This window comes from Halichoerus grypus, chromosome 12 (assembly GCF_964656455.1).
Source record: "Halichoerus grypus chromosome 12, mHalGry1.hap1.1, whole genome shotgun sequence".
NCBI classification, from domain to species: Eukaryota; Metazoa; Chordata; class Mammalia; order Carnivora; family Phocidae; genus Halichoerus; species Halichoerus grypus.
Genome location: NC_135723.1, coordinates 41,468,607 through 41,488,900, shown reverse-complemented (window position 1 = coordinate 41,488,900; position 20,294 = coordinate 41,468,607). Strand labels below are relative to the sequence as shown.

Genomic DNA, 20,294 nt, shown 5'->3' with positions numbered 1-20,294 from the left:
AAGAAATAAATCTTCCACAGACCTCAGTCTGTCCTTTCTTCTTAAATTACCTTGCTGTGGTTATTTTGTGAAGTCAACACATTTGCTGTGTTTTCCTGCTACACATATACTTAAATAATAGTGCACACACACTCTTTGCCAGGATTGTGAGATGAGTAATACTAACATGGCCTACAAATAGGATCTGTTTTTGTTCTGCATATAAGGAAAGTAAGTTTATACATAAGTTTTAAAGTCAGATGTTCTGGGGCACTTGGCTGGCTCAGTCGTTAAGCATCTGCCTTCGCCTCAGGTCATGATCCAAGAGTCCTGGGATAGAGCCCCACATCGGGCTCCCTGCTCGGTGGGAGGCCTGCTTCTCCCTCTCCCTCTCCCACTCCCCCTGCTTGTGTTCCCTCTCTACTGTCTCTCTGTGTCAAATAAATAAATAAAGTCTTAAAAAAATAAAAAATAAAATAAAATAAAATCAGATGTTTTTTTCTGCTCAAAATTAAGGATACTAACTCCAGTATTTAGTCCTAGCTAGTTATACAAAATTTTATTTTGGCATTTCATTCCATAAATATCTATTGAGCATATTTGAATATGCCAGGCTCTGTTCTAGGTGCTTGGAGTATATCATGTGCAAAAGAGACAAAGATTCTTGACTGATGGAAATTGCATTCTATTGGCAATAAACATAACAAATAAGTTACATAGTATGTTTGAAGATGAAACTGATAGAGAAAAGGAGAGCAGGGTAAGGGGGATGTGATAAAGTTTTAAGTGGAATGAAATCATAAGAAGGTAACATTCGAACAAAGATTTGAAGGAGGCGAGGGAGGGGCTCTTGAGGATTTCTGAAGAAAGAGCATCCCAGGCAGAGGGAAGAGTTTGTGCAAAAGCCCTGTGGTTGTGGGAAGGTGCCAGGCAAGTTCAAAAGAAGAGTGAAGGGACCTGTGTGGCTGGAGGTGAGGTCCAGAAGGTAACGACAGGAGGGCTGGAGTGGGGCCAACTCATGTCTAGCCAGGTAGGCCCTTGTAAAGACTTTGGCTCTTATTCAGAGTCTCATGGGGAGTCGTTTCTGGGTTTTAACCAACACTGTGATTTGGTCTGACTTATTTTGTAGAAGAATGACTGTGACCGGTAGGCTGAGAATAGACTGTCTCAGGACCAAGACTGAACTAGGGAGGCTATTTAGGAATCCAGGCAATTACAAATGATATTTGAAAATCTAGGTTTTATAATCTAGTTCACATAAATTTAACTACCTCGGAAAGAATTTATATCTAGTTGCCTGTATCTGAAAGTAGAAACATGTGACAAGAAACATTCTGGCAAAGTTGATGCCAGACACATAAATCAAGTTGCATATCTACCAACTGAGTTTAAGCTATTGAATCATACTGAACTGTATTTTATATATGGACTGTGTGCAAATATAAAGAATCCTAAACCTAGAGACATGTTTTCATTACACTTTTGGGGAAAACAAAGGTGGGATTTTCCTCTTGCCTTTTGCCTTTCTCCCTTCCCTCTTTTGCTCTCTCCTCGGTCTATGGTAACCATATGCTGAAAACATGATCAGTGAAATTATGAGGTTTAGGACATGGATGTGACAGAAGTACTACTTGTTGCCTGACTTCCCTGCCAAAGTCCAGTGAAAGAGGGTTCTGTCTTCTATTGCCATTAGAAAACATTCTAGAATATACTTCTTAACAAACAAAACCCTCATCCATAGTAAAGATGTGGATGTGACTATATTATCCAAAATCTGTTCTATAATTTTGTTATTTTTTAAAAGATTTTATTTGAGAGTGAGAGAGCAAGAGAGAGAGAGCACAAGCAGAGGGAGGGGCAGAGAGAGAAGTAGCTCCCAATGAGCATGGAGCCCGATGCAGGGCTCAATTCAGGACCCTGGGATCATGACCTAAGCCGAAGGCAGATGCTTAACCGACTGAGCCACTCAGACACCCATTCTATAATTTTAAAAACCTTCATACATATATATATCAAGAAAATAAATCTAAAGAGTTTTTAATGTATACCCAAAGAGATAGCTTCAAAAATTAGCAAGACTCCATATGATCTGGGCATCCAATCTTAAGTCTTCTTAACCCCTCAGCTCTGAAAGTCTTTCAGTTCCCATGTACCCTGGCCCCAGTGCTTCTGTGCATGCTCTCCCTCTTCTTGGAGAGATCCCTTTCACTCCCTACTTAAACAGGCTCACTCTTTTTTTCTTTTTTATGTTGAAGGTATACAGTATAATGACTTTACTTACATACATGATTACTGCAATTACTATAGTTAAAATCCATCATCTCATATAGATAAAAAATATAAAGTAAATGAAAAAGACGTAAAAGATTTTTCCTTGTGATGAGTACTCTTAGGATTTACTCTCTTAACACCTTTCAAATATATCATAAAGCAGTATTAACTGTGATCATCATGTTGTACATTATATCCTTAATACTTGTTTATCTTATAATTGGACATTTATACCTTTTGACCACATTTATTTAATCTCCCTACCTTCACTCCTTGCCTCTGGTAACCATAAATCTGGTTTCTTTATCTATGAGTTTTTTTTCTTCTATTTTTTTTTAAGGTTCCATATAACGTGAAAAAATACAGTATTTGTTTTTCTCTTTCTGACTTATTTCACTTAGCATAATGCCCTCAAAATCCATCACTGTTGTCACAAATGGCAGGATTTCCTTTTTTATGGCTGATTAATATTCCCATACACATGGGAAACACATTTCTTTATTCATTTATCAGTTGATGGGCATTCAGGTTTTCCATGTCTTGGCTGTTAAAAATAATGCCTCCGTGGACATGAAGTGCAGATATCTCTTTGACATTTTGTTTTCTATGGATATCTTCCTAGAAGTGGAATTTCTGGATCATATAGTACTATTTTTTATTTTTTAAAGGAAACTCCATACTGCTTTTCACAGTGGCTGTACCAATTTGCAATCCCACCAACAGTGGATGAGGAGTCTCTTTTCTCCAGCTCCTTGCCAGGATTTGTTACCTCTTGTCTTTCTGATGATAGCTATTCTAACTAATGTGAGGTGATATCTTATTGTGGTTTTAATTTGCATTTCCCTGATGAGCACTGAGTAATATATAGAATTGTTGAATCACTATATCGTACAACTGAAACTAATAGAACATTATATGTTAACTATACTGGAATTAAAATTAAGAACTGTATAAAAAAATTACCATTGACTAAACAATAGTAAGAAAATAAATCTGAAAACATATCAATTTTCAGAGGAAAAGAAATGATCAACAAGATGAAAGGACATCCTACAGAACTGAAAAAAAATTGCAAACCATACATTTGATAAGTGGTTAATATCATAAATATAGAAAGAATTTATACAATTCAATAACAAAGAAAAAACTAAATAATGGAATTAAACAATAAGCAAAAGTCCTGAATGGACATTTTCCCAAAGAACATATATGAATAGCTAGCAAGTAGAGGAAAAGGTGCTGGACATTACTAACCATCAGGGAAACAGGCTCACTCTTATTCCTATGCCAAGGCTCATATTAGATAGCACTTCTTCCAAAAGTCTTCCCTTACACACCCAAATGAGCTCATTCCTTCTGAGCCAAAGAACACATGTATTTATAATTTCCCACTTCTCATTGCATGAGATAATGACATTGCAACCAGCCCTGACAAGAAGCAGCAAAATGTCCTCAAGGTTAACTCTATTTACTTTGTTGATGAAATCATAAACTGGAAGTAAATCCTGATAATGGCAGCCAATGTGGAAAACACACAGTTCCTCAAAGGAACCAGCTATATTGATGGTAGATTCTGAAGTATGAATGAAAGGAACAGAGGACTCAGGGCAACATGTCTCCCACTGGGAGAATCTCTTTACCACCTGTTTTTGCTTATTTTGTCAAAAACACTTTCTTTTGGGCCATGTCCTTTGTCCTTCTTCACTCTGCATTCCTAGCCCTTGACATTCCATTCTCCATGTTAAAAAGTGGGGTAGGAGGCATCTGGGTGGCTCAGTCGGTTAAGCGGCTGACTCTTGATTTTGGCTCAGGTCACGATCTCGGGTGCTGGGATCCAGCCCCCCCTTTGGACTCCATGCTCAGTGGGATGAGGATTCTCTCCCCCAGTGCTTGAGGATTCTCTCCCTCTCCCCCTCCCCCTGCTTGTGTACTCTCTCTTTCTCTCCAAAATAAATAAATAAATCTTTTTTAAGAAAGTGGGATAGAAGCTTAGGCAGTGGGTAGGAGGAATTGGGGATTTTTAATTAGGGATTTAGAATAAGAATCCAGGCCTGGCATACTCAAGGAGCATCAGTGACAGGATGACCAGACTGCAGTGAGTCATGAATGAGATAAGAAGCCATTAGAATCTTTGCTTGGAGGAGCAACCTGATATAAATCATGTTTTAAAAGGATGGTTTCATTAGCATGTGGCAAATAGACTGTGGGGGTACCAAGACAAAGAGTTAAGATAGGAATATATTGCCAAAGTGCAGGCAGAGGACTGGTGGTGGTTTAGCCGAGAGTGGTAATGGTAGAAATGGGAAGGGGTTGTTGGTTTCTTTGTTGGATGTAGGGTGTAAGATAAAGGAGTCAAGGATGAATAAGATTTTTGACCTGAGCAACTGGAAGGATGGGGTTGCCATTTTCTGAGCTGGGAGAGACTATAGGAAAATGGGGATGGGTAAGTATGGAGGAAATCAATTCACAAAATCTGAAATTTAAATTTGGACATGTGAAGCTAAATCTTCAGTGGGGCTGTTAAATAGGTATCTGGGGATAGAAATCTAGAGTTCAGAGGAGAGATCAACACAGGAGATATAAATTTGATTTAACAATCTATAGATAGTATTTAAAGTTTTGAGCGTAGATGGGAACATGTGGGAATGAATGTAGATAGAGAAGAGAAGAGTTCCAAGGACTGGTCATGGGCCCTCCAGCACTTGGTGGATTGTATGATGAAGGGGACACAACAAAGGAGACTGAGAAGTAGTAGGCAGAGAATCAAGAGGAAGTGGCTCCTGGAAGACAAGTGAAGAAGTATCTCAAGGAGGGCATGGTCCTCTGGTTTCAATGCTGCTGATGGTTTGAGTGGTGAAAAGTGGTCATTAGATTTGACAACATGGAAGTCATCGGTGACCTCAACAAGAGCCATGTGTACACACACACACACACACACACACACACACACCACTCACAAAGTAAAACATGGAAAAAATCTTAACTACTAAGGAATTGGGGTGAAGGGAATATGGGATATCTTTTTATTATTGTAATTTTTCTGTAAGTCTGAAATTACTTTAAGATAAAAAGCAAAAAAAAGAGACAATGGTAAGAAAGAAAATGAAGACAGAGCACATCAGCAAGATTTTTGAAAATGAGGTCCATGGAGATGGAGCAATAGAGTGGTATGTGTGATTAAAGAAGTTTCTTTTTAAAGAATTATTTATTTGGGAGGGTCAGAGGGAGCAGGAGAGAGAAATTTAAGCAGACTCCGCTGACTCGGGGCTCAATCTCACAACCCTGAGATCATGACCTGAGCTGAAACCAACTGTGCCACCCAGGTGCCCTAAGGAAGTTTTTCTTAAAGATGGGAGAAATTGTATGTATGTATATATGTATGTATGTACATATATTGTATGCTGTTGGAAAAGATCTCATGAACAGGGCAATATTCATGATGCCAAAGAGAAAGCAGTTGTTAGAGGCGTGCCTGTGATTTTTTGAATTGTAAGGGGTTCCTACTAATTCCTCTCCCATCTCAAACAATCTATTCTACAACATTCTAAAGGGCATCTGGCCATTCACACCCTGCTTGGACACTCCAGGGAGTGGAAGCTTTGTACCTCTCTTGTATATTTCCCAATGGCCTTATAGCAAATTCAAGCTTTGTTGCTTTTTAAAAAGAAAATAATGCAGACTGCGTCAAATCCAAATACCTCATAATCACGCAAAGTTGTGAAAGTCTCCCACTTTTCCTTTCAGTCCTACCCTATAGAGATTGTCACTGTTTGCAGTTTGATGTGTAGCTTCCGTATTTTTGACTAGATGTGTAAACACACACATATATAGCACAACAGCCTTTAAAATCATTTTACACGTAGTTTTCCCAACTTGCTCTCCGCCTCAGTTAATAGAGCATGAACGGCCCTTCAAATCAATACATAAAGATTTACTATGCTTTTTAATAGCTACATAGTACTTCATTTCGTGAATGTAACATAACTTTATATATTTCCCTTCCTTAGATAATGCTGCAGAGAACATTCTTGTATTTTCCCATACTTGTGCTAGTATTTCCATTTTGTTGTGTTTTGAAAGGCTTATTCATGGTATAATTGGTAGACTCCTTCTTCATGTTGAACTGAAATCTGTCCACCTGTGAATTTTTCTGTTGCTGCTACTCCTTTGATGTGGTTTTCTACTTCACTGTGAGCACGAGTCTAGGCTTATAAAAATGCGTGAATACAATTTCATTATGCATATATGTGTCTCTTTTCCTGGTAATCTTGAACTCACGTGTTTTCTTGCTTTATCCTTGAAGCAAGTACGATGCAATTAAAACTTGAGTTAACTTTGTTAATAACTGAATTACTTGGTGCTTTCATAGGAGACTGTGGTTTTGTGCATCTTTTCACATTGCTTCAGTTCTGTTTCTTGGCCTGGGAGATGCCCACCAAATCTGTGCGTTCTGTGGTAGAGCAAGGTCAATTTTACGTTGTCATTAAGTTGATTGTGAAGACAGTGTAGAGGAGTTTTGTGGGAAAAAAATCAAGAGAAATGTCTCCATATATGTGTAAGCTCTGTGCCTCTGAAACTGGTGTTTGAATCCTCAGGAATATTTCCTATCATGTTAAGTTGGAAGCAATGAGAAAGGAAAGCAGGGCATATAAATAAATGAGACGGAGAACTGCCTGTAAGAAGTAGGCTCTGTTGTACTTTTATTTTTTTTTCAGCCTGGAAAATTAATGTAATTTTCTTTATTTTATTTTAAAAATATACTTGGGTATCTTTATCATTTCCATTTTTTGAAAACTAAATTCATTATTTTCAGCTATTGTTTTAATTTTTTATTGTGGTAAGAACACTTAACATGAGATCTACCTACTTAAAAAACTTTTGAGTGTACAATACGGTATTGCTAACTGTAGGCATTATGTTGTGCAGCCCATCTCTAGAACTTACTCCTCTTGCATAACTGAGACATTATATCCATTGAACGACATCTCATTTCCCCCTCCTCGCCCCTGGCAACTACCATTCGACCCTGCTTCTGTGACTGACTATGCGGTCATCTCGTATTGTGCAGTCATGCAGTATTTGTCCTTCTGTGACCGGCTTATTTCACTTAGCACTCGCCCGTTCACTGTGGCGCTATTCACAATAGCCAGGATACGGGAACAACCTAAATGCCCATCAAAGCACGAATGGATTAAGAAAATGTGGTGTAGCCGCCCAACAGAATATTATTCAGCCTCCCCCAAAGAAGGAAATCCTGCCGTATGCGACAACATGAATCCACCTGGAGGACATTATGAGAAGTGAAATAAGCTTGCCCTACTTTTACTCGAAGAATTCATGGGTCTCTAAATATGACTTCTTTGATCCCCAGAGCATATCCAGAAAGAGACACATGGAAGAGCTCATGTTGTGAATCCTCTTGTGAAAGACATTCTCTGAGAGGGTGATTAGTTGTTGGTTCTTTTTGTGCTTTTAATTCCTGATAGAGGAAATCAGTTTCTAGAATGCCACTGTCTCTCAGTAGCTAGCATCCTTTTGACAGGTAATAAAACTAGGAGGACAATACAGAGGCGTAGGTCCTATAATTCACATCTCAAACACAAGCATTTAAAAGCAGAATTTCCATTATGGTTTTTTGATGTCAGTGTCAACGATGCCTCCAGAATTTCTCCACAGGAGGAGCAGCAATCAAAGAGCCAGGATGGCTGGGGGCCTGAGCCGGGAGAGTGTTGGCACAGCACGCACTCGGCTTACGGTGGCTTGGGCAGCCCTGGTGTGGCCCCGGGAGACCATGGGATAAAGTGTGGGGGCCATTCGCCTTTCGGTCTGTTCTTTGGTGCACCACCCAAGTTAACAGTTGTCACCAAACCTACTGACGGGAAATACATTGGGCCCAAGGACAGACCTGGCTGAATGTCACATCAGTATCTTCTTTTTGATATAATTAAACATGTCACATATAGTCTAAATAAGTTTCCCTTTCCCCAGCGTCATAAGGTGATGATATAAAGTAAACATCATCTTTACCAGCCTTCATACCTAAAAAGTGTGACAGTCAAGACACATTCATTGTGACAGCTGGAGCTCTTACCTTCTGCTTATGCATAAAGCTGCCTACTGTACTTTTATTTTTTTAAGATTTTATTTATCCATTTGACGAGAGAGAGAGACAGAGAGAGAGCACAAGCAGGGGGAGCAGCAGAGGGGGAGGGAGAAGCAGGCTCCCCGCTGAGCAGGGAGCCCCATGTGGGCCTCGATTCCAGGATCCCGGGATCATGACCTGAGCCGAAGGCAGATGCTCAACTGACTGAGCCACCCAGGCGCCCCCTACTGTACTTTTCTGTTCATTTCAAGTATGTACCAGACTCTCACCATGCATTTCCACTTGATGTTTCTTTTTATTTTTTTTTAAAGATTTTACTTATTTATTTGAGAGAGAGAGCATGAGTGGTGGGGAGCAGCAGAGGGAGAGGGAGAAGCAGACTCCCTGCTAAGCAGGGAGCCCGACTCGGGGCTCGATCCCAGGACTCTGGGATCATGCACGACCTGAGTCAAAGGCAGACACCCAATGGACTGAACCACCTAGGCGCTCCTCCACTTGGTGTTTCTAAAGTTCATGAACACTGAAGGCTAATTAACTCTAATTAGAATCTTCCCTTTGGCTGCATGCCCAAGGATGCATGGCTTGTATATTTTAGTATATTTGGAATTTTAAGGTTTATACCTCATGAGTATTGTTTGGCTTTTTTATTTCATTTTCTTTATGGTCCCTATCCCAGGGGATTTCAACAAAGGGGTAGCATTGGCTTTAGAAGAAGATAGTTATCTGTTCATGTGAGATGACAGGATACTGGGGTGGTCTAGGACCAATCACTGGTTCAAAAACATTAATTGAACATTTTCTATGTGCCAGGCATTGGGCCTGATGCTCAGGATGAATCGATGCCCAAAGTCTAATAGAGAACCAGAATGTGGTGGGGCACTAAGAACTAGATCTTTATGAATTAAAGTTAAGATGACAGGAAGCCTATAGTGGAGTAAGCTGGAAAAACACGTAGGGCCAGACTGTGAAGGGACATTAGCGCTAAGCTAAAGGGCTTCAGCTGGAGGCTGTCAGTGATTTCCAAAGTGTGGCCCCCTACCAGCTCTATCAGCCTCACCTAGGAAGCTATTAAAAATGCAAGTTCTTGGGCCCCACCTAGACCTAATGAATCAGTAACTCTTAGGGTGGAGGCCAGTAATCCTTGTTTTCACAAACTCTACAGATATTTTTAATATATACCAAAGTTTAAGAACCATTGCTCTGGTGACAGAAAACCCTTGGAAGGGTTTATTTTAAAAACCCAGTTTTATGGCGACATAATTCACACATCATACAAGTCACCTGTTTAAAGTATACAAGTCAATGATGTTTAGTATTTTCACAGATATGTGCAACTATCAACACCACCTAATTTTAGGACATTGTCATTGCCCCCAAAAGAAACTCCTTATCCATAATAGTCACCCAACCTCTAGTCACTGGCGACCACTTATCTACTTCTTGTCTCCATGGATTTGCCAATTCTGGACATTTCATATAAACAGAATCACACAACACATAGTCTTTCATGGCTGGTATCTTTCACTTAGCAGTGTTGTCAAGGGTCATCCATGTGGATGGGGATGAAGGAGGGCACTTGTGGTGATGAGCACTGGGTGTTGTATGTAGTGTTGAATCACTAAAACTAATATTACACTGTAGTTTAACTAACTGGAAGTTAAATAAAAACTTTTTAAAAAAAAGGGGGGGTCATCCATGTTGTATTAGAACTTTCTTTGTATGGCCAAATAGTATTCCATTGTAGAGATACACCACATTTTGTTTATCCATCTGTTCACTGATAAACGTTTGGATTGTTTCTACTTTTTGGCTATCATAAATACTGCTGTTATGAACATCCATGTGTAAGTTTTGTGTGAACACATGTTTTTATTTGTCTTGGGTATACACCTTGTCCTTTTTAAGGACAGGAGTGACCTGCTCAGCTGAGGGTTTCAGTACATGACAGCTTGGGGCAGTGCTTCTCATTCCTCTGCCTCCACACCATGCCCATGTCCAGAACACTCCATCATCAACTGTACTCTCATGATTCCCTTTTTAGATAGTGGTGTGGGGGTAAGAGGTGGGCTGTACAGTTGGAAATATGCTCTTCCTTACATGCTAGCATCTTTCTCTTGTCCCACAATTGAGAATCTTGCTAGAGATGGATATGAGCAGAAATAAAGACGTGAATTAAACTATTATAACAATTTAGGCCATGGGTGAGGTGAATTGGAACCAGGGCAAGTTTAGAAGGGATGACTTGTTGATTCTGAACTATTATCCTTAGTATCTCATAATCTTCTTCTACCAGTCTCCAACTATACTGCAAAGGCAAAGTAATATAGAGAGCAACCTTCTCTTTGGTGTGAAATATTATTTTTCTTTTCTTTTTTAAGATTTTATTTATTTCTTTGAGACAGAGAGAGAGCAAGAGAGCACAAGTGGGGAGGAGGGTCAGAGGGAGAGAGAGCAGCAGACTCCCTGCAGAGCAGGGAGCCCGATGTGGGGCTCAATCCCAGGACCTGGAGATCATGACTTGGGCCGAAGGCAGATGCTTAACCAACTAAGCCACTCAGGTGCCCCGAAATATTATTTTTCAACACTGATCCTCTGCTGAAGGGAGAAAAGCTGCAGAAAAGCACAGCTTCTCAAACTTTTTCTGCAAAACCAAAAGCCACCCTGAGCACGGCTCGTGGCTCCCTCATTTTAACGTTAGCATTTTCACTTTGTGACACTTGAAATACAAATGATTTCTGAGACGAATTATTTTTTGGTAGTTTAATGCAAGATTGCCATGTGTTGTGGTCCGGTCTGCTAAAAGTGGGAGAAATGAGAACATTGGTGTCTGGTTAGTTTCCTGTGGCTTTTGTAGCAAATTATCACATTCATGCCTTAATGCAACACCAATGTATTCTTTTGCAGCTCTGGAGCCCAGAGGTCTAAAATGAAGCTCATCGGGCAAAAACCAAAACCTTGACAGGGAGTCTAGGGGATAAACCATTTCCTTGCCCTTCCAGTATCTAGAGCCACACTACTGTGTTCCTTGGCTCATGGCCCCTTCCTCTGTCTGCAAAGCCAGTGATATGCGTGTTTTCTCTCTGACTCTGCTCTGTTCTGTTTCTGTCACATGCCTTTCTTCTCTTCTGTCTACCAAGTCTCCCTTTGCCTCCCTCTTATAAGGATATTTATGCTTGCGTTTAGGACCCACGCATATAATCCAGCATAATCTCCCCACTGGAGAGCCTCAACTTAATCACATCTGCCTAAACTTTTTTTTTTCCTATATGACATTCTCAGGCTCTGGGCATTAGGACCTGCATATCTTTGGGCGCCATTATTCAGTCTGCCCTGTATCAAATCAGCAGAAAAGAGGCTTTGCCCTTTTCACTACTTCTGGATCCATTCTTGTGCATTAATGAACTGATTTATGGAAAAGAGAAGCGTACTTGGAAAAGCATACATTTCGTGGCATCCTTTTGCTGGGCAGACTTAGACACTTGTACCATCGTGCTAGGAGGCCCCGAAGCAGGAGGCCCCGGGTCCTGCTGCTGTGGCCACACAGCTCAGCAACTCCTGCTGTCCCCACACCTTGTGAAGTGGCCGGGAAGCAGCTCCGGACGCCAGGCCAGACACCTTGCTTCTAAGCGCCTCCTTCAGCTGCCCCACATCATGAAATCTCTCCCAGCACTTCAACACATCTCTGTTATCTCTTTTCCATATTGATCTCCAAATGCTGATCATGGAATTGGCCTTATATTAACCAGAGAGGCACATATTCGCCTGTGTGTGTATGTGTGTGTCGGCGTGGGGGTGGGGGGCTGTAAGCCTAAATAAGACAGAGTTTAGTGTGCATAGTGGCTAGACGACTTCTACCAAAAAGGTGGCCAGCTTCCACATCCACTCCATTTAGCTCAGTTTGATAAGCAGTGCCCTGAAATAGGTAACTCAGGACATAGAAAGACAAATAAGATGAAGTGCCTCTACTTTGAGAATTTCAGTAGGACAGAAAGACGTGCACAACCAAACCCATGAGGAGACATACACCACACGAGAGGTGTGGGCTGATACGGGGGTATTACTCGTGGTTGGGGTGAGCTTGGGTCAGGCAAGACTCCTTGGATGTGTCTGATGGGCTAGGACTGGCCCACAGATGGGATGAGGGTGTTCGGGGAGGACACAGAAGGTCAGGACACAAAGAGAATTCCAAGCCAGGGAGCTGGGAGATGAGTCAGAGAGGGAAAGGCAGAAAGCAAAGCAGGCTTGCATGAGTAGAATTTCTGTATTTGATGGATTTGGTTCTGAAATTGCTAGCAGGTGGAAAGTTCTGGAAAGTAGATATAAAGTTAGGCCCAGAGCATAGAGACTTGGGTGAGACTGGAGATTAGAGAAGTGGAGATTATCCTCAGAAGGTCACCACTGATGCCATGGATTGGACAGTATTACAGAGGATATTACCAAAACAAAAGGACGGACCATGGCAGACTACTTGAGGGCACAGAGGGCACCGAGAAAGTCACTAGAGAAGTAAAAAAAGCAAAAAGTGACAATGGCAGGAGGGAAACCAGGAGCCTGCACTGGGCAGGTGGCCAGCGAAGGGAGCATTCCGGAGTCCCCTGTCTCCAGCAGAGGCAACTGCCATAAAGCTGACCTTGTCTCTTTGTATCTATCCTTTGTGCTGCAAGTATATCCAAATGCCATGCAAGATTGTCATGAAACGTGGCAGGTTTGACAGAAGGCTATTTGGGCAGAAAAAGTTAACGTGTACAACTGAGTTGAGCTGGCGAAGCCCCTTGAAGCCATGACGGTCTTTGCACTATGACCTATCAATGCATTTAATTCTAACGTTTATACTAAGAACAACTTTATTATTGGAAAATAGGACCAGATTCTGCAATCAGATAGAAGATCATAACAGCAAGCACATGTGTCCATGAAGCAATCAAACAGTCCAGTTAAGTGGCTTGACCATTGCTGAGATTATTTGTAAATCTTCACGTGCTAATTGTTCAACCATGTTCATATCTGCTTGCAGATATAAACCGAAAAATGGAAGCAGAGACTAAAAGTTTAAGGAAAATGATTGGGGGAAAATAAGCCCAAATTGAGCACATTTGGCCATGACTGTGGTGAGCTGAACAAGGCCAATTCCAACATTTAGATTTGTCCGATTCTTTCTAGTGACTATCAGTTACCTCTAAAGATTAGAAGTTGGTAGAAGTTACTTGCTTCCTCCTAGGCAACCTTGCTATCAGGTGTTATGTTTTAATTAAAGCAAATTTCAGACAGAATTCTGCCTGATGTTCAGCTATTCATTAACAAGAAGGCACAAAAACATGCACTAAAGCATGGTCCAAGTTCCAATTTTCTGGGTTTTTTTTTAAGCACTTTAACAAGCGCATTGCATAAAATGATTTCTCTGAGACAAATACAACAATATCCTCATGATTGAACCAATTAACCTTTTAGTCAGATCAGTGAAGGGACTCTTCATGATGGGTTGAGGGGAGGAGGCACCTGTTCTGAATGAGTTCTAGAATTAGGGTGCTCTAATAAAAGTACGTGGCTGACTCTATAAAAGGGGGTGAAGTACCTGTATGACATTTCTAACTATGACAGTTCTTGAATACCTCTTATTTCCCCAAGTATAAGTTGTTCCTATCATCCCTCTGGAGCAAATTCAGATGGTAAGAGTTGAGGCATAGGTCTTTGAAGTATGGACCACTGATCACGGTATTTCACATGTTACCTCAGCATCCCTAGAACATAAACTAAATTGCATATACACATCTTCATGATACTGTCTAAACTAAAGCATATGAAGGTAAATTACGGAAAATATAACAATTATCTTACTTTTTGCATGCATAGGGAAAAAGCCAATGTGGCAGATTGAATAATGCCCCCAAAGATGTTCATGTCCTAATCCCTAGAGTCCGTGAATATTGCCTTCTATAGCAGAAGAAACTCTGCAGATCTGATTAAGTTAAGCATTTTGAGATGGAGACGTTATTCTGGATTATCTGGTTGGGCCCGGAGCATGATCATGAGCGTCCTTCTAAGAGGGGGGCAGAAGGAGAAGAGAGTATGGAAGAGGTGATGTTATGGTGGAAACAGGGATGGAGTGGAGGAAGATGGAGGAAGGGGCCCCAAGCCAAAGAATACAGGTGACTACTAGAAGCTGAAAAAGTCAAGGAAACAGATACTCCCCTCGGAGGCTCCAGGGAAAACCAGCCCTGCCAATACCTTGACTTTCGCCCAATGAAACAGATTTTGTACTTCTGATTTCCAGAACAGTAAGAGAAAAAATTTATGTTGTTTTAAGCCACTGAATTTGTGGTAATTCATCACAGTGGCAATAGGAAATGAATATAGCCATCAATATTAATGTCAGCAGCATTTTGGTCCAGCTCATGGAAGTTTCCATTGGAGCCGTTCTGAAAACCCTTGGCGTACATGGCTGACACTTCTTAGGTTATTAAAAAATACCCTGTGTTGCGGGCCATGGAGAGGAGGAAAGGAAAAAATGGGGCAGGTTTTAAACCATTTTTAGGAACAGACTTAAAATCAGTCCCTGAATCTGTAAAAAGTAAACCATTTCTCTGCCTCTCACTGGGCACAATGGGACTGGATCACCATTTGAATGAAAATCAAGTATAATGAAGCCACATTGTTCCATTTAAGCCCATTAGGATTGTATTCTGGCCAGGTACCAGGTGAGCCTGGGCTACACTCCAGCGGAAGTCTCGCCCACTAACACATAACTTATGCATTGATTCTATTCCCAACCGAATGGGCTACTTTAACTGAACAAGCATTATGGCACCTTAGCCCACGTTAGAAAAGGCTAACATCAAAATGGGACATTAAGTTAGAGGAATTCAAGTCCACAAAGGAAAGGATTTTTAGAAACTGGAGGCTCTTGATTTTCAGGCTAGAGATGGAGAAACTGCTTGGCTTCTACTCTGAGCCAAGACAGAACTGAGGAAAGAAAGTCAGCAGAGTCTTTGGAGGAACTGCCTTTGGAGAGAATTACTGTTGAAAGCTTCGCTCTGAAATCAAATACAATTGGAGGAGTTGGGGAAGGATTGCAAAAGCCTCGGTTTTATCATTTACATACTTGCCCTCAGGTTATTCTAGCAATTTCCTAAGACTATGTCTAGCTCTCTCATTACCTGGCTCAGTCCTGTGCACATAGGCACACCCTCAATGGCAGTTGCTAGTTATACCAGGAGAATGTGATGATGGGAACTCAGGAGGAAGGGGACAGGTGCCAAAATGCCAGAGCATTGCGTTGTTCTAGGGTTCTCTGGATAAACACCTTCTATCTACATGGACAATTATATGTACTACATAGGCCACCAGGAAAATACCATTTTCCTTCTAAAGTGAATTAGCTGTGTCCATGAAGCCTAAGAAAATAATCCCTTTCAATACAGAAGGGTTCCTGGATTTGAGGCCAAATACTTAGATAACTATTCAGGCAGGTCACCATGGCTTGCTAACTCTGCCATTTACCCACTAAGTCAACATCTTAACACAGCACTGGCTTCTTTCTTCGAGCTGCTTTTCATTCGAAGGCCTGCTTCAATAATCTTGTACTCCCTACCTTCAAAATTTATGTTCTCTTATATGACAGTAAAATTATCAACATCAGAAAATTATCATTGCTACACTGTTTACTCTATAGACCCTATTCATTTTGCTAAGTGTTCTATTAATTCTTTTTACTTTTTAAAATACTTTTTTTATTCTTTAGTAAGAGAGTATTTATATACAGAAAAATTCACCCTTTTAAGTGTATAGTGTTAGGAGTTCCAGCAAATGCATAGAGGCCTCTAATGGTCTGGGCTAAGGAAGATTTCCTGACCCTTCCTCAGTAGTGGGACATCTCCTTTCCCAAGTAGTGGGACATCTCGAAAGGTCTGGGATCCATGCCTGCAAGTTTTATTCTGTTTCCTTTCCCCAGCTCTCATGGGTCATCTGTGCCCTAAAGCTGACAGTGTTTGCTGTACATTTCCAGCAGCTTAAGATTTTTGTCCTATAGGAGGCTTTGTGCCTTTCGCTGGGGGATTAGCTACTTCCCTCCCCTGGACCTAAACCACTGGGGAAGCTTTGGGACTTGCCCTGTCCCTAGCCTCTCTTATGAGCACTGGTGAGGTCCCCAAAGGGCCCGTGAGTGGGTATAAATTCCCCTGTGTCTGAAGTTCTCAGGGGTCCTGTCCTCTCACACAAGCCCACACTCAGCCTTTAGCAATTAAGAATTTTAGCTGAATTCTTCTTACCAGCTTGTATGACATCCAGTGTTTCCAGCAAGTCAGTAAGTGCCCATGTCCTGTCTCTCCTTAGAGGATCCTTTGTTTCCTTAGATTTTGAGTCACGTGGTTGTCCTGTGACCGCAGTTCTATGATGCGCTCAAAAAAAAGTTGGGCTTTCATAGAATGGTTAGCATTTTTTGTTGTGGATTTAAGAATAAAAGCAGCCTTTTCTAGTTTCTATACCCTAAAGGGAAGGCAAAAGTCCATTTTATAGTTCTGGATCATCTGTGAATTTGATTTCTTTCCTTACTATACTGTAACTATCTGAAAAATGAAAATAATCACATCTGCAGCAGGATGGATCTAAGGGGAGATATAGTGGTTGAGAAGCTGGGTTTGAAATTTGGATTTAATTATACCTTCAGATAGACAGGTTCTCTCCTGCAGCTGCTTCTGACCCAGGCTGAAATAATTGTTTCCTCTTCCTGACACTTGCAAGGAAAAAAGTATAATTGGGTAGCATTCACCTCTGCAAAATTAAGGAGTTTGCTCGCTATTAGTCAGCGCACCCTGAAAGTTGTAGGAAGACTTCCAAGTATTTTGAAGGGAAACTGACAATTAAAAAGAAAAAAAAAAGGCTTTTGTAAAGGGAAACGCAGCTGCCTGGAATGGCTACAGTGCGAACAATTATATAGAAAATGTCTATAATGTGAAATGATGCAAAATAAATTCCTGCCCAAGGAGCTGATCCTAACAGGCTAAGTGGCTACTTTGAGGTCTTCCCCTCAGGGCACAGCAGTGAAGCCATGGTAGATTTTAAGTTTGCTAGGAAATTTGTTAATTTCTTAAAGGAAGCTAGTTAGTCACAAACATTTATTCGACATCTATATTAGCTGTTGTAGGATCCAAAAGGTTGTAAAAGAAATAATTATTCTGAATAATTGTCAGAACAGTGTCAAGTTCTTTCTGGACCTACTTTGTCTGAGGGGACAATTCTCAGGGACAATTCACCATCACACCCCAGGCCCAGCTGCTCTGTTTGTCACTCCGTTCTGTCCTGTGGATGGGGACAAAGCCAGCGATACAGCCCCTCCTAGTGCTATCTTATGAACCTTTACTCCCCTTTCACCTGGCTGCAAAACCTCCTGACCCCCCAACTCAGGTCCCAGGGGTCTCAAGAATCTCCCTGACAACCTCACACCACCTTTCAACCTGGTCAAATAAAGATGTCCTACTTCACGTCTGAAAAAAACTAAAAAACCCAAAAACAAAAAACCCCTGAGAAAACGAATTTACGCCAAAGTGTCATTTACTGACACATCTTTCTTAAGAGGACACCTTTCTTATAATTTATATTTTTTATTTTCTTTTTAATTAGAACAGAGAATGGCCAGTTCTCAGGCAGGTATCTCCCAGGTATCACCCTTCCTGTGACTCTGTGAGCTAGCCCCCAGTCTGTATATAGACAGACCCCTCCAGCCTTCATATCCTAGATGAGGCTGCACACCCACTCTCAGAGCATGGTTTTCAGCAAGTGTAATGAGGTTGGTCTGTGTTCCACATACTCCTGTCTATCCCTCTTCACACCTATGTTAGCTGGGCCATCTTTGGAAACAGAACAGATTTTTTTCTCCTCTCCTTTCTCCTGCTTGAATCTCTAGCTTGGAATTTGCATGTTGATGTACTGTCTCCGGCATATTTCACTGGCACCAATCCCTATCCAAGGTTCTGGGGCTTTCTGTACCACTGTGTTTCCTGGTGGGAAAAGACTGTTCTCTCTTGACTGTGAACTGAATAGAGAAGACCAGTGATCCCTGCCTGTCTCCTATCACCGCTGAAGCAAATAATAGAGGGGGCACTTTTTCCGGGGTGAGTGACCTCAGATAGGCCAGAGACATCCATGCACAACACTGCATAAACCTTGACCGTGGGCCCACTGTACCACGGCACTGTGCTTGGCTCAAGAGTTACCAAGGTGAAAAGACCATCAGCAAATGAGTTCTCTGCAATCTGACCTTTGTAAGGAACTTGGTCTGAGTCCTCTAGAGCCGAACTGAGGAGGCAAAAAACTGTAACCCCATACTTGCCTTCCATTTAGAAATACAACATGGCAGAAATGAAAAGGACCTAAAATTCAGCTAAGTCAACCCACTGAGAGGGGCTATTGATGGATGCAAGAGTTGAGCACTTCATTTCAACAGGAGTCTCCAATTATATTCATCCTATGTTGTACCCTTCTGTGTAAGATTTGTTTTAATGAAAATTTCCCTCCTAGGGATGTGTGCAAGTGTGCAAAGATATATAAGAGAATCTTCTCTGAAGCATTATTTGTAATCAGCAAATATTGGAAACAACCTAAATGTCCATCACTAGGATAATGGATAAATTATAGTCTAGTTATTTAATGGCATAATGTACAGCAGAGAAAATGAACTAGAACTATGTATATGCACACAGATATATTTCAAATAGATAATGCTGAGATTTAAAATACAAATTGGATACATAGATATATCACTTATTTGAAGTTTAAACTATTAAATACTGTCCATTATCTTAGACTATATATGTGTAGTTAAAGCATAAAAACATGAATATGAGTGATGCATGTCAATTTCAGAGATTTCCCCTCTTCTTAGGGGAAGGGGATTGAGTATATCAGGGGTTACAGGGGTATCTGCACCATTTCATTTTTTTAATATGGTGGTATATAGGTGAGTGTTCGTCTTTCAGTATAAATTTTATGTGTCTGAAATATTTCATTTTAATACTTTTAAAAAGAAAGGGTTCTGCTGGTTTTAAAAAGGTTTGAAATCCAATGAACTAGGAAGGGGTGGCTGAGGAATGCTGATACTCAAAGTTACAACAGTCTCCAAGCAGGCCTCTGTGACCCCCCCCCCCAGGCTATCCTTCAAAAGCCCATCCTGCCTTCTGGAACAGTGGCTCTCAAGCCCTAGCAGGCTTATGGCAAAATGCATATTTTACCCCGATCCCCATCTCGGATTCTCATTTCGTTGTCTGAGGTTTTCATTAAGCATACCAGTGATTCTAGTAGGTGTGGTCAGGGTACCTTTGAGAAAGATGTTCAAGGTAAGCAAATGAAATCTCAGTAGCTCATGGGTCTACAAACCTTTGCCACAGACTTGTTGCTAACAATGATTTAGAGTTAAGCCATGTCAGAACTATGACTTCGTATACTCAACAGGGATTATTTCTGTTTCCCACTCAACATAATGAAAGCCCTTTAAATCAGTGTGGTTTTGGGGGCAGGGGTCGGGTGAGCAGGAGAAAAAGTTAAGGTAAAGGAGGGGGCAGTTAAAAACAATGCAATGAAAACATTTTTATTTTCTGAATTAAGGAGGTACTAAATAAATAGATTCATGGTACCAATTAGCAGGACTGGAACTAACAGTATATGGTAATTATATAAACAGTTCCTTGGCATTCATTTGGGGACAGATGCTGTTATATCCCCTTTTCCTCCTTTATTAAGACAACACATGTTTTTAGCATATCAAAAATACAGAAAAATGTAGAGAAGATTATAAAAATCACCATTAATATCACAACTGAAATAACAGCTGCTTGTTATTTGTGAACTGGTTGACATAATGTTCACAGTTTGAAAATTGGCCAAGGTGGGAGTAATTACACCACAGAAATAGGCAAATGCTGTAAACCAGCTCCTTACTTCTACCCCAGAT

General features: G+C 40.9%; 1 protein-coding gene across 1 annotated transcript in view; it reads left to right on the top strand.

Annotated features, from left to right (window-relative positions):
* Positions 1-20,294, top strand: part of COL28A1 (collagen type XXVIII alpha 1 chain) — a 158,376-nt gene that overhangs the window by 111,178 nt on the left and 26,904 nt on the right. The window lies entirely within an intron of this gene.